The sequence below is a fragment of the Bos grunniens genome, chromosome 29 (assembly GCF_055505025.1).
Source record: "Bos grunniens cultivar Pamir isolate PY7600 chromosome 29, Bosgru_T2T1.0, whole genome shotgun sequence".
NCBI classification, from domain to species: Eukaryota; Metazoa; Chordata; class Mammalia; order Artiodactyla; family Bovidae; genus Bos; species Bos grunniens.
This window is the reverse complement of record NC_141193.1, coordinates 21,826,794-21,841,166: the sequence shown is the minus strand read 5'-3', so window position 1 is coordinate 21,841,166 and position 14,373 is coordinate 21,826,794. Positions and strand designations below refer to the sequence as shown.

The 14,373-nt window shown below is 46.8% G+C and overlaps 1 long non-coding RNA gene across 1 annotated transcript; it reads left to right on the top strand.

Moving 5' to 3' along the window:
* Positions 1-10,633: 10,633 nt before the first annotated feature.
* LOC147342246 (uncharacterized) lies at positions 10,634-13,203 on the top strand. Its single transcript, XR_015157730.1, has 2 exons — positions 10,634-10,728; positions 12,845-13,203. It is a non-coding gene; the product is annotated as an uncharacterized LOC147342246 (long non-coding RNA).
* The last annotated feature ends 1,170 nt before the right edge of the window (positions 13,204-14,373 follow it).

The window sequence follows — 14,373 nt, the reverse complement described above, 5'->3', positions numbered from 1 at the left end:
GTACCATGGGGCCAGCTTCCCAGAGGAGCAGACACTGCATTTCCTTTTACCGAGAGGACATGGGCTGCAAGATGCCTCAGGTACTTGGTACCACCTTGCTGTTACCTGACAGGTCCAGATCCAGTTCATCATGAGAATTACCTGGAGAACTTGGGAGAAAAATACAGATTTCTTCCCCATACTGTACACAGAAGTCCAGACTGTCTTAGGGTAGAGCCCAGAAACACAGTTACCTGTCGTAGCCGAGAACAGGTAAAGCCACAGGTCCTTAAGACCACCGTGTTAGGGAGGAGATGGCAAGGCAAAGACAAGTCCCAGGGACAGAATCTGTAAAACGTGGAGCTTCTGCCTCTGAAGGTCCATGCGTGTTCCCCGTTTACATGTCTGCCTTCCTCTCTGGGACAAATCAGCTTGTCTACGCGGTACCCAGCCCCCAGAGCCTAATACGTACTCTGTGAATACTTGTTCTGTTGCGTAAATATTCTCTTGCCATTTCTTCATTCACTAACGTCCTTCCCTGATGTTTGCCATCTTAGTTTTGAACCCCAGTCCTGTAGCACAAGATGAAAAACCATAGGAAGTGTATCAGGATCCCTAGACCTCTCTCACTATTTGAGAATTGAATTGGATTTTGCATCACAGTCAGCTGAGCACTGGGGTCTCCTAAACAAGACTCTACCACTTGCTCTTCCGGATCCGATCTCTAATGGAATCTCTACCAGTTACCCTGGCAAACATCTTCCATTTGGCAGCTGTTCCCATGGCGTCTGCACATAGGGTGCATCCTTCTCCTCCCCCTTTGCCCCTCTCCGCACTTCCCTTTGTCTCGCTACCGAGGAGGAACAAAGCCATCCCCGTTCTGTGTACATCTCAGCTGTCTGCACACTGATTGTCCGGTTTGGCAAGTCAACATTCCCAAGGCTTGTCTCGGGGGAGCAGCACCCTGCTCAGAACTGCCAGCAGTCTCCGCGTCCTCGTGCCTGGCCGGGCCAGATCGTCTCCCTCCGTGGATGCCTGCCTGAGAGAAAGAGTCCATGGAGAAGCTGGGAATGGCCAGATGATTCCAGCGCATCTGGGAGCTGGGTTAATCAGCTGTGTATTACTTGGCACCAGATACTAAACCAGACCCATTTGGTTTATCTTGGCCAGCTTCAGACCATGAGCATATTGAAATTCCCGATTACGTACAGCAGGGTTATGATTTCCAGTGGGAGCCGTGAGTGAACACCTCGCCGCGGGGGGCACAGGTCCTGGACGTTAGGTGCTGGATCAGAGGCGACCATGAGTGACAGGAAAGGCGAATGCGTGGGTCCTGGTCTGGTAGGATGTCTGACAGCCCTTCCCAGGAGATGCGATGGCTTTTGCCCTTGAGAAAGTGTTGATGCTCCCAGCAGAGCTCAGGCCCCAGGAGAGCTCTGGCCACCTCCACACATGTCGTCAATGGTGGAAAGTCTGGAGTGTTGCTGGGGAGATGTATGGTACCTTTCCAGACAAGATCCTGGGAGAGGAGCCAGTGTCCAGCCTCGTCTCGGCTTTTGGTTCCCTGAGAGGCTCAGCCTCCTTCCCCTGGACTCAAGGCGTGGGGTGAGGGGGGGACGGGGACAGGTCAGCTAGAGGACCCAGATTTAGAACAACTGCAGGCACAGATGCTACAGTGGGGTCCAGGGCAAGGGGCTCCCCATGGGCCTGCTCGTCTTCACCCTCTGAGCTCAGGGCCCTTGCTGCTACCAAACAGACAGCCCTGCAGACTGGTCCAGAGGCCACAGTAGTTGCCCCCAGGAACAACAGAAGAGTTGGGTCCTCTTAGCTCCTCCCCCTATTCCACCCTCCACCACTTCAGGGAGTCAGCTTGTATACTGAAGACCCTCATGACATGCTAACCCGCAGACGAAGAAAAACCCCAGCCTTGCACTATGCAGTGGGGAGCACCAGCTCTCACCCTTGGGAAGGACTCCTACAAAACTCAGCCCAGCCTTTTACTCACAGGCTGAGAGAAGACTTGGGGCTCCCACTCCTCCCTCCCCTCCGCTGACTGCTCCTCCCCCGTGGTGCGGCTCCCTCCTCAGGCCAACATTCTCCTTTTTGTTCTCCCGGGCTCTCTAAGGAGGGATGGGGCAGCCGGACCACTGTCAGAGACACCGCCCTCTTCACCCATTTCCCTTCCTGCTTCGTGTCTCAGTGAGCTCGGGCTGCTGTGACAGAATGCCACACAGAGTGAACCAAGTCAGAAAAAGGAAGACAAACGTCATACATTAACACATACATAGGGAATCTAGAAAGATGATGCGATCCTACGTGCGGGGCAGCAAAGGAGATACAGACAGAACAGACTTTGGGACTCAGTGGGAGGAAAGGGTGGGATGATTTGAGAGACTAGCATTCAAACATATACATTACCATATGGAAAATAGATAGCCAGCGGGAGTTTGATGTAGGAGGTAGGGCGTCCAAAGCCAGCGTTCTTTGTCAACCTGGAGGGATGGGGTGGGGAGGGAAATGGGGGGGTTCAGGAGGGAGGGGACGCATGTATATCTATGGTCGGTTAATGTTGCTGTATGACAAAAGCCATCACAATGTTGTAATTATCCTCCAATTAAAAGAATTTTTTTTAAACGAGCTATTAAAAAAAAAAAAAACAAGAAACACCACATAGACTGGGGGGCTTAACAACAGAAATGTATTTCCTTATATTTCTGGAGGCCGGGAAATTTGAGATCAAGGTCTGGCAGGGTTGGCTTCTGGTGAAGTGCAGACTGGTCTGGCTTCTCACAGTGTCCTCACGTGGCCGAGAGAAAGGGACATGGCTTCTACCTGGCATCTCTAATCCCACTGTCCCACCATAGGGGCCCCCTTCATTACCTAATTACCTCCCCAAAGCCTCACCTGCAAACACCATCACATGGTGGGGCAAGAGGCAGGCAAAGTTTCAACACATGAATTTGGGGTGGAGGACGGTAGGCTTTCCTGGTGGCTCAGATGGTAAAGAATCTGCCTACCGTTCAGGAGACATGGGTTCAATCTCTAGGTCAGGAAGATCCCCTGGAGGAGGAAGTGGCTACCCACTCCAGTATTCTTGCCTGGAAAATTCCACAGTCAGAGGAGCCTGGTGGGCTACAGTCCATGGAGTTGCACAAAGTCAGACACAACTGAGCGACTGACACACACAGAGGCATCATTATCTCTTTCTAATGTGGTCTTCCACCCCGCCTTTAAACATGAAACTTCTGAACTCTTCTCACAAAATACATGTGAAGTGGGACGATTCCTGGTTAAGAGAAGCACTCGTGTGTCTGCAAACCCAGGGCAGAGCTCCACTGCCCACGTGGGGCTGCCAGCCCTCCCTCTCCGCTCATCAGCCTTGTGCTTCTGGTGCTGAGCTTAGACTCAACCAGAAGCACTAGGATAATGCAAAAGACGAGCACGGAAAAGATGGCCTTCCCCGTCTGGTATTCAGAACAACTGAAAGGATTTTCTAAATGAGAGTCTTTATAGATCTGAAAGTCTTTTGTTTCAGGACCTCCCTGGCTGTCTGGTGGTTAAGACTCCGCTGAGCTTCCATTGCAGGGGGCACAAGTTTGATCCCTGGTCGGGGAACTAAGATCCCACATGCTGCACAGCACGACCAAAACAAAGAAAGAAAAAAAAATGTCTTAATTTTTAGGGAGAAGCATAGGCAACTATCTGCTGCACTTTAGGGATTCATTTCTTTCTAATAACTTTTTTTTTCTCTTCAGTAGAATAGCCGTGGGTTTCTACATTCCCATTTCTACTATACATTTGACATGAATGGGGATCGTCTCTTATTTTGTGTTGGTTTTCCTTTTGTTAGGAAGGTGATGCAGTCTCACTCAGTCCCTTAGTTTGTGATTTGTGACTTGAAATCTCAGTGGAAGGAAGCGATTGACAAGGGAGCCCCGCATTGTGTGAGGATTGGAGGTGTGTTTCTGCACAGCAGCCTTGGGTGTGGCTGAGAAGGCAAAGCCTAATCAGGCTGCTCTGCGAGGTGGTGAGCTCCCCACTTGAGGGAATATTCAATCATTCAGAAGCATCCATTACACTTATTTGCAATGGACACTGTAGTTCTGGTTCTTGAATTAGCTGGGACTCAGAAATAAAATGATCTCTGAGACTCCACCCATTTAAAAAAACGCTAAGTTTCCATGACCCCACACAGCAGACCTACACACACACACACACACACACACACACACACACACACACACACAGGAGAGTATGAGCTATGGGAGCTTCGTACAGAGGAAGATTGTTTCCCACAAGCGAAAAGAAAACGGAGTGGCTAACTTTTCCTTTTAAAATGCATTTACTTATTTGGCTGCACCAGGTCTTAGCTGTGGCACACAAGATCTTTAGTTGCTACATATGGGATCGAGTTCCCCCACCAGGGGTTGAACCTGGGCCCCCTGGGCATTGGGATCATGGAGTCTTAGTCTCTGGACCACCAGGGAAGTCCCTGGAGTGAATAACTCTTATCTGCCTTAATTATCAGATGTGCCAACTTCCCTGTGTAACCATCTTCCCTGTGTAACCATTATACCTATTTTCATCAGTTTATGCAGAATGTGAGGACTTCCCTGGTGGCTCAGATGGTAAAGCGTCTGTCTACAATGCAGGATACCTGGGTTCAATCCCTGGGTTGGGAATATCCCCTGGAGAAGGAAATGGCAATCCACTCTAGTACTATTGCCTGGAAAATCCCATGGACAGAGGAGCCTGGTAGGCTACTGTCCATGGGGTCGCAAAGAGTTGGACATGACTGAGCAACTTCACTTCACATGCAGAATGTGGATGATTTTTATTTAATATTTACATTATAAAAGCAAACAGAGAAGGAAATGGCAACCCACTCCAGTATTCTTGCCTGGAGAATTCCATGGACAGAGAAGCCTGGCAGTCTGCAGTCCATGGGGTCGCAAGAGTTGAACACAACTGAGTGACTAACACAATAAAAGCAATAAAACAGCAAACAAAAGTGATGGGGATAATTATCAAAATTATTACAACACCTACTGTCTGGAAATGGTCCTTTTCATCTTACTATGACTCCGGTTGATTGTAGTGCATAGATGGTATTGTGTCCTTTTATTTGAAACATTCATTGGAATGACTGATATTGAAGATGAAACTCCAATACTTTCGCCACCTGATGCGAAGAGCTGACTCATTGGGAAAGACCCTGACGCTGGGAAAGATTGAAGGCAGGAGGAGAAGGGGACGACAGAGGATGAGATGGTTGGATGGCATCACTGACTCAATGGACATGGGTTTGGGTGGACTCTGGGAGTTGGTGATGGACAGGGAGGCCTGGCGTACTGCGGTTCATGGGGTCACAAAGAGTCGGATGCGACTGAACGACTGAACTGAACTGATTTGAAACATTAAAGTGTTTTTTTCATGTTACTACATAGTCTTTGAATTATTATAATAACACTGATTGATTAGATTATCCTATCAGGTAAATATAACACAATGCATACTACTATCCTGGTTGAACATTTATGTGGTTGTCCAGTTTTTCAACATTATAAATAATGCCAGAAATCCCCTGGTGGTCCAGTGGTTAGGATTCCAACTTTCACTGATGAGAGCTCAGGTTTGATCCCTGGTTGGGAAACTAACTCCCCAGGTCAGTAAGTGCCCAATATCCTACTGGAGATCAGTGGAGAAATAACTACAGAAAGAATGAAGGGATGGAGCCAAAGCAAAAACAACACCCAGTTGTGAATGGGACTGGTGATGGAAGCAATATTCAATGCTGTAAAGAGCAATATTGCATAGGAACCTGGAATGTTAGGTCCATGAATCAAGGCAAATTGGAAGTGGTCAAACAGGAGATGGCAAGAGTGAACGTCAACTTTCTAGGAATCAGTGAACTAAAGTGGACTGGAATGGGTGAATTTAACTCAGATGACCATTATATCTACTACTGTGGGCAGGAATCCCTTAGAAGAAATGGAGTAGCCATCATGGTCAACAAAAGAGTCCAAAATGCAGTACTTGGATGCAATCTCAAAAATTACAGAATGATCTCTGTTTGTTTCCAAGGCAAACCATTCAATATCACAGTAATCCAACTCTACGCCCCAACCAGTAATGCTGAAGAAGCTGAAGTTGAACACTTCTATGAAGACCTACAAGACCTTCTAGAACTAACACCCAAAAAAGATATCCTTTTCATTATAGGGGACTGGAATGCAAAAGTAGGAAGTCAAGAAACACCTGGAGTAACAGACAAATTTGGCCTTAGAGTACAGGCCTTAGAATGAAGCAGGGCAGAGGCTAACAGAGTTTTGTCAAGAGAACAAACTGGTCATAGCAAACACCCTCTTCCAACAACACAAGAGAAGACTCTACTCATGGACATCACCAGATGGTCGACACTGAAATCAGATTGATTATATTCTTTGCAGCCAAAGATGGAGAAGCTCTATACAGTCAGCAAAAACAAGACCGGGAGCTGACTGTGGCTCGGATCATGAACTCCTTATTGCCAAATTCAGACTGAAATTGAAGAAAGTGGAGAAAACCACTAGACCATTCAGGTATGACCTAAATCAAATCCCTTATGACTATACAGTGGAAGTGAGAAATAGATTTAAGGGACTAGATCTGATAGACAGAGTGCCTGATGAACTATGGATGGAGGTTCATGACATTGTACAGGAGACAGGAATTAAGACCATCCCCAAGAAAAAGAAATGCAAAAAAGTAAAACGGCTGTCTGAGGAGGCCTTACAAATAGCTGTGAAAATAAGGGAAGCGAAAAGCAAAGGAGAAAAGGAAAGATATACCCCTTTGAATGAAGAGTTCCAAAGAATAGCAAGGAGAGATAAGAAAGCCTTCCTCAGCGATCAATGCAAAGAAATAGAGGAAAACAATAGAATGGGAAAGACTAGAGATCTCTTTAAGAAAATTAGAGATACCAAGGGAATATTTCATGCAAAGATGGGCTCATTAAAGGACAGAAATGGTAGGGACCTAACAAAAGCAGAAGATATTAAGAAGAGGTGGCAAGAATACACAGAAGAACTGTACAAAAAAGAGCTTCACAACCCAGATAATCACGATGGTGTGATCACTGACCTAGAGCCAGACATCCTGGAATGTGAAGTCAAGTGGGCCTTAGAAAGCATCACTATGAACAAAGCTAAAGGAGGTGATGAAATTCCAGTTGAACTCTTTCAAATCCTGAAAGATGATGCTATGAAAGTGCTGCACTCAATATGCCAGCAAATTTGGAAAACTCAGCAGTGGCCACAGGACTGGAAAAGGTCAGTTTTCATTCCAATCCCAAAGAAAGGCAATGCCAAGGAATGCTCAAACTACCGCACAATTGCACTCATCTCACAAGCTAGTAAAGTAATGCTCAAAATTCTCCAAGCCAGGCTTCAGCAATACGTGAACCGTGAACTTCCAGATGTTCAAGCTGGTTTTAGAAAAGGCAGAGGAACCAGAGATAAAATTGCCAACATCCTCTGGATCATGGAAAAAGCAAGAGAGTTCCAGAAAAACATCTATTTCTGCTTTATTGACTATGCCAAAGCCTTTGACTGTGTGGATCACAATAAACTGGAAAATTCTGAAAGAGATGGGCATAGCAGACCACCTGACCTACCTCTTGAGAAACCTGTATACAGGTCAGGAAGCAACAGTTGGAACTGGACATGGAACAACAGACTGGTTCCAAATAGGAAAAGGAGTACGTCAAGGCTGTATATTGTCACCCGGCTTATTTAACTTACATGCAGAGTACATCATAAGAAACACTGGGCTGGAAGAAGCACAAGCTGGAATCAAGATTTCTGGGAGAAATATCAATAACCTTAGATATGCAGATGACACCACCCTTATGGCAGAAAGTGAAGAAGAACTAAAGAGCCTCTTGATGAAAGTGAAAGAGGAGAATGAAAAAGTTGGCTTAAAGCTCAACATTCAGAAAACAAAGATCATGGCATCTGCATTACTTCATGGCAGACAGATGGGAAAACAATGGAAACAGTGTCAGACTTTATTTTTCTGGGCTCCAAAATCACTGCAGATGGTGATTGCAGCAATGAAATTAAAAGACACTTACTCCTTAGAAGGAAAGTTATGACTAACCTAGATAGCATATTCAAAAGCAGAGACAGTACTTTGCCAACAAAGGTCTGTCTAGTCAAGGCTATGGTTTTTCCAGTGGTCATGTATGGATGTGAGTGTTGGAGTATAAAGAAAGCTGAGTGCCGAAGAATTGATGCTTTTGAACTGTGGTGTTGGAGAAGACTCTTGAGAGTCCCTGGGACTGCAAGGAGATCCAACCAGTCCATCCTAAAGGAGATCAGTCCTGGGTATTCATTGGAAGGACTGTTGTTGAAGCTGAAACTCCAATCTTTGGCCACCTGATATGAAGAGCTGACTCATTGGAAAAGACCTTGATGCTGGGAAAGATTGAGGGCAGGAGGAGATGGGGATGACAGAGGATGAGATGATTGGATGGTATCATCGCCTCGATGGACATGGGTTTGGGTGGACTCCGGGAGTTGGTGATGGACAGGGAGGCCTGGTGTGCTGCGGTTCATGGGGTGACAAAGAGTTGGACACAACTGAGCGACTGAACTGAACTGAACTGGGAAACTAAGATCCTGCAAGCCATGCACAAGGCCAAAAAAAAAAAAAAGCTGCAGCAAATCTTCTTGCCCATTATTTTGAATTATTTCTTAGAATTAGAGATGTTTATATTAGTCTCACTCACTTCACCTTACCTACCCATTTTCATTTCAAAATTGCTTGGTAACTTTTTCTGGTTTACATTTCTTTTAATACAAAATTCCTTTTTAAAAAAAATTTTTTTTGGCATGCGGTTCACTGTTTGAAAAACATCTCTGATGTCCTTTGCCCATTTAGCTTATGAGATCTTAATGTTGTCCTTATTAAGTCTGTGAAATACCTGGGTGACTTGGTTTTTCCAAATAAAGAGGTTAACTTTTTACTGAACATATGCTTTTCTAGTTTGCCCTTTTTATTTGTACTATGGCTTTTACATACAGAACTATCTCATTTTCGTAGTGAAATAATTCAATAGTTGTATGGATTTTGTCTGCTGGTTCTAGAATGTTGACCCTGCTCTAGGACTTGTTCCTCCTTTTGCTATCTTAATTCTCATCTTTTTTAAAAAAAAATATCATTACCAGTTTTATTCTTCATGAGTAATTTTAGATCCATGTCCTCAACTTTCAAAAACCCTCTTAATTTTTATCTGTACCCACTTGGCAGTAATAATTTATTTACTCAATCATACATTAATTGGTGGAGAACTGATTTCTTTACAATATTGAACTGTAAGGTAGATCTTTCCTGTCTCAAAAAGGTCAGGAAGCACACCTGGAGCCAAGACACAAGGGGATGGACAAGCATCGGCTGCCCAGGAGGCTGTGACCACCAAGGGTGGGGAAGTGAGGAGTCTTTTGAGTGTTCCCAGGTTGGGCCGGGCACGCCCACCTGCTGACTTGTCTGCCTGAGGGAGTCCAGGTGAGAGACAGTGACATGTCTGGAGGGGTCAAGAGACCTGGTTTCTAGTCCCATCCCCCAAGGTCCCCTCCAGCTCTGAAATCCTTCTCATCTCTGCTTCATGAGGGGTAAGACATGGTGGGGCTAGAAGGTACCCTTTTAACCCATCCTGCACCATGCTGCACCAGACCAGTGCCTGCTGCTCACTCGTGCCCCATTCCTACAGGAAGAGCAGGGAAGGAAGGAATGGCATCGTCCCAGTTTATAGAAGAGTTTAGACCATGCCTATGTGTTCAGAGTCCCCTGTCCCAGCCATGAGTGTAAGCGAAACCACCAAGGGGCATGTTAAGCTGGGGCCCTGAGATCCCAGGTCTGGGTGGCTATGATGCCCTTTGTCTGCAGAGCACATTCTGAATAGTGAAATTCTAGAACACCGATCTAGGTGAGACTTCTTTGCTAAAAAAGGAGAGGTAGTGGAGAAGGAAATGGCACCCCACTCCAGTACTCTTGCCTTGAAAATCCCATGGACGGAGGAGCCTGGAAGGCTGCAGTCCATGGGGTCGCTGAAGATCGAACACGACTGAGCTACTTCACTTTCACTTTTCACTTTCATGCACTGGAGAAGGAAATGGCAACCCACTCCAGTGTTCTTGTCTGGAGAATCCCAGGGACAGGGGAGCCTGGTGGGCTGCCGTCTATGGGGTCACACAGAGTCAGACACGACTGAAGTGACAGCAGCAGCAGCAGTGGACAGGAGGTTTGCCTGGAGTCTTAGTCACAATGATGCTTTAAAAGTTAGTGTGTAGACAAGAAATGTGGAAACAAAACAGTTGGATACATTATAGCAGGGGTCCCCAGCCTCTGGGATCTAATGCCTGATGATCTGAATTGGAGCTGATGTAATAATAATAGGAATAAAGAGCAAATAAATGTAATGCACTTGAATCATCCTGAAACTATCCCCTCCACTGTGGAAAAACTGTCTTCTCACAAAACAAGTCCTTGGTGCCAAAAAGGTTGAGGACACCTGCATCATAGGGCTGGTGAGGTTGTGGGTGACTTTCAATTATGTGTTTGTTGCTTTAAGTGTTTGCAAAGACTACAAACTCTAAGGACCTCTCTCGGTGCAGGAAAAGCAGAAGCAGTGGTTGGTTGCGAGGCGACTGGGGCTTGGCCAGGCCACATCACTCATTGTCCTCTCCCTGAGTGACTACACCCCTGGAGGTAAGGTTGCTCTCTGGTTGGGGAGTTTTCAAAATGTTTTCCAACAGCCTGCCTGACTTTGCTCTAGTTTAGAAACATTTGAGGCTGTACCCACAGCACTGAGGGTGAAGCGTGACCAGCCGCCCACCTCTGGCGCAGACACAGCCTTGAAGGATGTAAGAAAACCCCTGCTTCCCCCTTTAGGGTTAACCCGTTCCCCAGCCAGATGACCAGCAACACCTTCCACCCTACTCCCCACCCCCGAAAGCCCGCTCAGGAAAATCTCTGAGTTAAAAGTTTGCTTTTGTGACTGGAAGAATTTTTATTAGGCAAAAGCGTTGACAAGTTTGTCATTCCCAGAATCTGCTAACACCCTCCTCCGACTCCCTTCGATTTTTAGTACTTTTTCCCTCCTCATTTCTAAAAGGGGGGAAAACTGTCTCAAACAGGCAGAGAGTTTTATCCAAGGTGTTTGGCAGTGACTCCGTGAGCCAGGAGAGATTTATGTCTCCTCCGTTCTCTGGCACTGCCTGGTGTGAGCTCACTTAAAACAACCGAATAAATGAGTTCACTTTATCCCGTCAAAATGGAGCCAAGGGCGGCATGGTACCCAGCTGGGGTCCTGGGGGACCCTGAGGCAACGTTCCTGTCTCAGTCGCCTGTGCTGAGCTCAGCTGTTTTTATGTCTGTCTGAGATCATTAAAACAAGGAGGGCAGAGAGCAGAAAGCCCCGTGGAATTGGGGGCAGGACGGGAACCCCACTTGGAGTCTGGAGGCCTCAGCCAAAAGCATGAACCCAGGGGGTTGGCTTAAAAGACCACCTCTCCCCAGTTGGATTTGGTCTGAGTTCCTTGAAGTGCCCCCCCCGCAACAGCCCTCCGCCCCCCATTGTGGTTTCTTCTTGCAGATAGTCCCAAGAATATTGGGTTTCCTGTCTCATGAAGTCATATTTTTTTCTTTCCTGCTGCCCTACTAGCACTGACAGCAGGCTCATGAAGTCAGCCTTGTTGCTCTAAAAAAATGAATGTGGATTCTGTCCTGGGTGAATTTTCTGGGCCAGGCCTGGGTCCTGCCCTCTCACGTGGGTTTGGGCTCAGAAGTCACCAAGCAGCTGTGTTATTAACCTGAAGCAGTGTGATTAGGAACAGAACGGCTGCCCCAAAGGGAAGGACTGTGGAGCAGAGGGAGGCTGGTCTGCCTATCCAGGAGGGGATGCCCGTGTGGCCCTCCACTCGCCCCCTAGGCTGGGCTTATTGCTCCTTCCAGAGTCCTGGGCTGCAGCCAGAGGGAGGGAGGGCTTTGGCTTTTGTCTTAGGATGGGGAATCAGGACTGTAACAATTTCTACGATCTTTAAGCTTTTAAAGATGACAGACAGAGTGTGTCTCGTAGACTGTTAGCAGCCTAAAGGTGGGAGTTGTGTCTGCCTCCTTAGGAAGGATGGGAAGGAGAGAGGGAGGGAGTAACTCCATCCTCACTAGTCCTGGGAAACCTAAAGATGCCATTTGACTATCAATAGATCAATGGAAAGGGCTTCCCAAGTGGCTCAGTGGTAAAACAAATCCACCTGCCATTGCAGGATTGAACATGGGTTCAATCCCTGGATCGGGAGAGATCCCCAGGAGAAGGAAATGGCAACCCACACCAGTATTCTTGCCTGGGAAATCCCATGGACAGAGGAGCCTGGTGGGCTACAGTGTATGGTCTATGAAGTTGCAATGAGTCAGAAACAACTTAGCGACCAAACACCACCAAGATCAATGGAAAAGGAGGTGTAGTGTATATAAATGAAATGAAATGTATCATTAAACCTTGAGAAAGAAGGAATACCTGTCATTAGTAACAACATGGATGAACCTGGAGAACATTATGCTAAGTAAAATAAACCAGACAGAAAAAGAAATAAGAAAAGATCCCTTTTGATAAATGCAGCGGCTGAGAGGTTGTGGTTTCCATCCTGCAGCAGATCTGGCGTTGGACTGCAGGCCTGTCTGAATCCTTGTTCTCTGCCCTTCCCTGCATCAGTATTGCCCAGACTTCAACCACTCTTTGTTTTCACCTTCTTTGCCAATCTTCATATGACATAGATGTATAAATATATCCTTAAATCAATTTATTTTTACTTAAAAATATAACTAGGTAGGACCTACCTGGTGATTCAGTGGTAAAGAATCTGACTGCCAACGCAGGAGACACAGGTGTAATCTCTGATCCAGGAAGATCCCACATGCCTCGGAGCAACAAATCCTGTCATAACTATTGAGCCTGAGCTCTAGAACCTGGGACCCGCAACTACTGAGCCCACGAGCCTCAGCTACTGAAGCCCACATGCCCTAGAGTCCGTGCTCCGCAGCAAGAGGAGCCACTGCGATGAGAAGCTGAGCACCACAACTAGAACGTAGGGCCTGCTCCCTGAAACTAGAGAAAAAGCCTGTCCAGTGACAAAGACCCTGAACAGCCAATAAATAAATAAATAAATAAAAGTTATTAAAAATATAGCTAGTTTGACATGCTGGTTATATTTTTCTAACACTCATTAACGTACAAATAACTTTAAGATAATAATCATCATCCGTGCATCACCTTACAAGCAGCTCAGAGTGCTCCCATGGTTCCAGAGCCGTGGTTCTCAGTGTGGTCCCCAGGTTGGCAGCATCAGCACCGCCTGAGAACTTCTTAGAAATCTTAATTCTCAGGTCCTACCACAGACCTCCTGCATCACAGATTCGTGGGTGGGGCTCAGGAAGGTCTTTTTTCACACCCTCCAGGTGATTCTGATGCTGCTAAAGTTCAGGAACTGTTGCAGGAAGGGGGACCCCTTCCAGGGCCCGAAACCGGACTTTTGTCTAACACTCGGAAATGAATTGTCCGAGGAGACACATGTGCTGACAAAGCAAGAGATTTTATTGGGAAAGGGCACCCGGGTGGAGACAGTAGGGCAAGGGAACCCAGGAGAACTGCTCTGTCAAGTGGCTTGCAGTCTTGGATTTTATGGTGATGGGATTAGCTTCCGGGTTGTCCTTAGCCAATCATTCTGACTCAGAGTCCTTCCTGGAGCTGCATGCCTTGTTCAGCTAAGATGAATTCCAGAGAGGATTCTGGGAGGTGGTTGGACAGGTGGGGACTCCTTTTGACCTTTCCCGAACTCTTCTGGTTGGTGGAGGCTTATCAGTTCCCTATTCCTTACCAGGACCTCCTGTCATAAAACAACTCATGCAAATGGTTACTATGGTGCTTGGCCAGGGTGGGCGGTTTCAATCAGTGTGCTTCCCCTAACAGAACCATTGCACTGGAGTGTTGGACCCCTCAGGGATGTCCTGGTTGAGTCCCCTTTGCCCCCTGGATCCTCATGGTGTCCCCAGGACCACAGAGCATAGGAAAGCCCTGGGTGAAGCACCATATAGATGTTAACTCATTAGTTAGGAAAGACAGGAAGTGGGGTATGAAAGAACATCTGCGTCAAGGAAAACACCTTACCTTGAAACTTATACGTAAGGATACAAAGAGCCAATGCTGGCTCACTTCCCAGTGCCCGCTCGGGTCAGAACTCAGAAGTGATCGGGAACTCCCGGCAAAGCAGCTAGCTCCCCATTGCTTAGAGTTCTGTCCAACAGAACTCTCTGCAGTGATGGAAATGTTCACTATCCACTGTAGGCTGGGAGACAGTT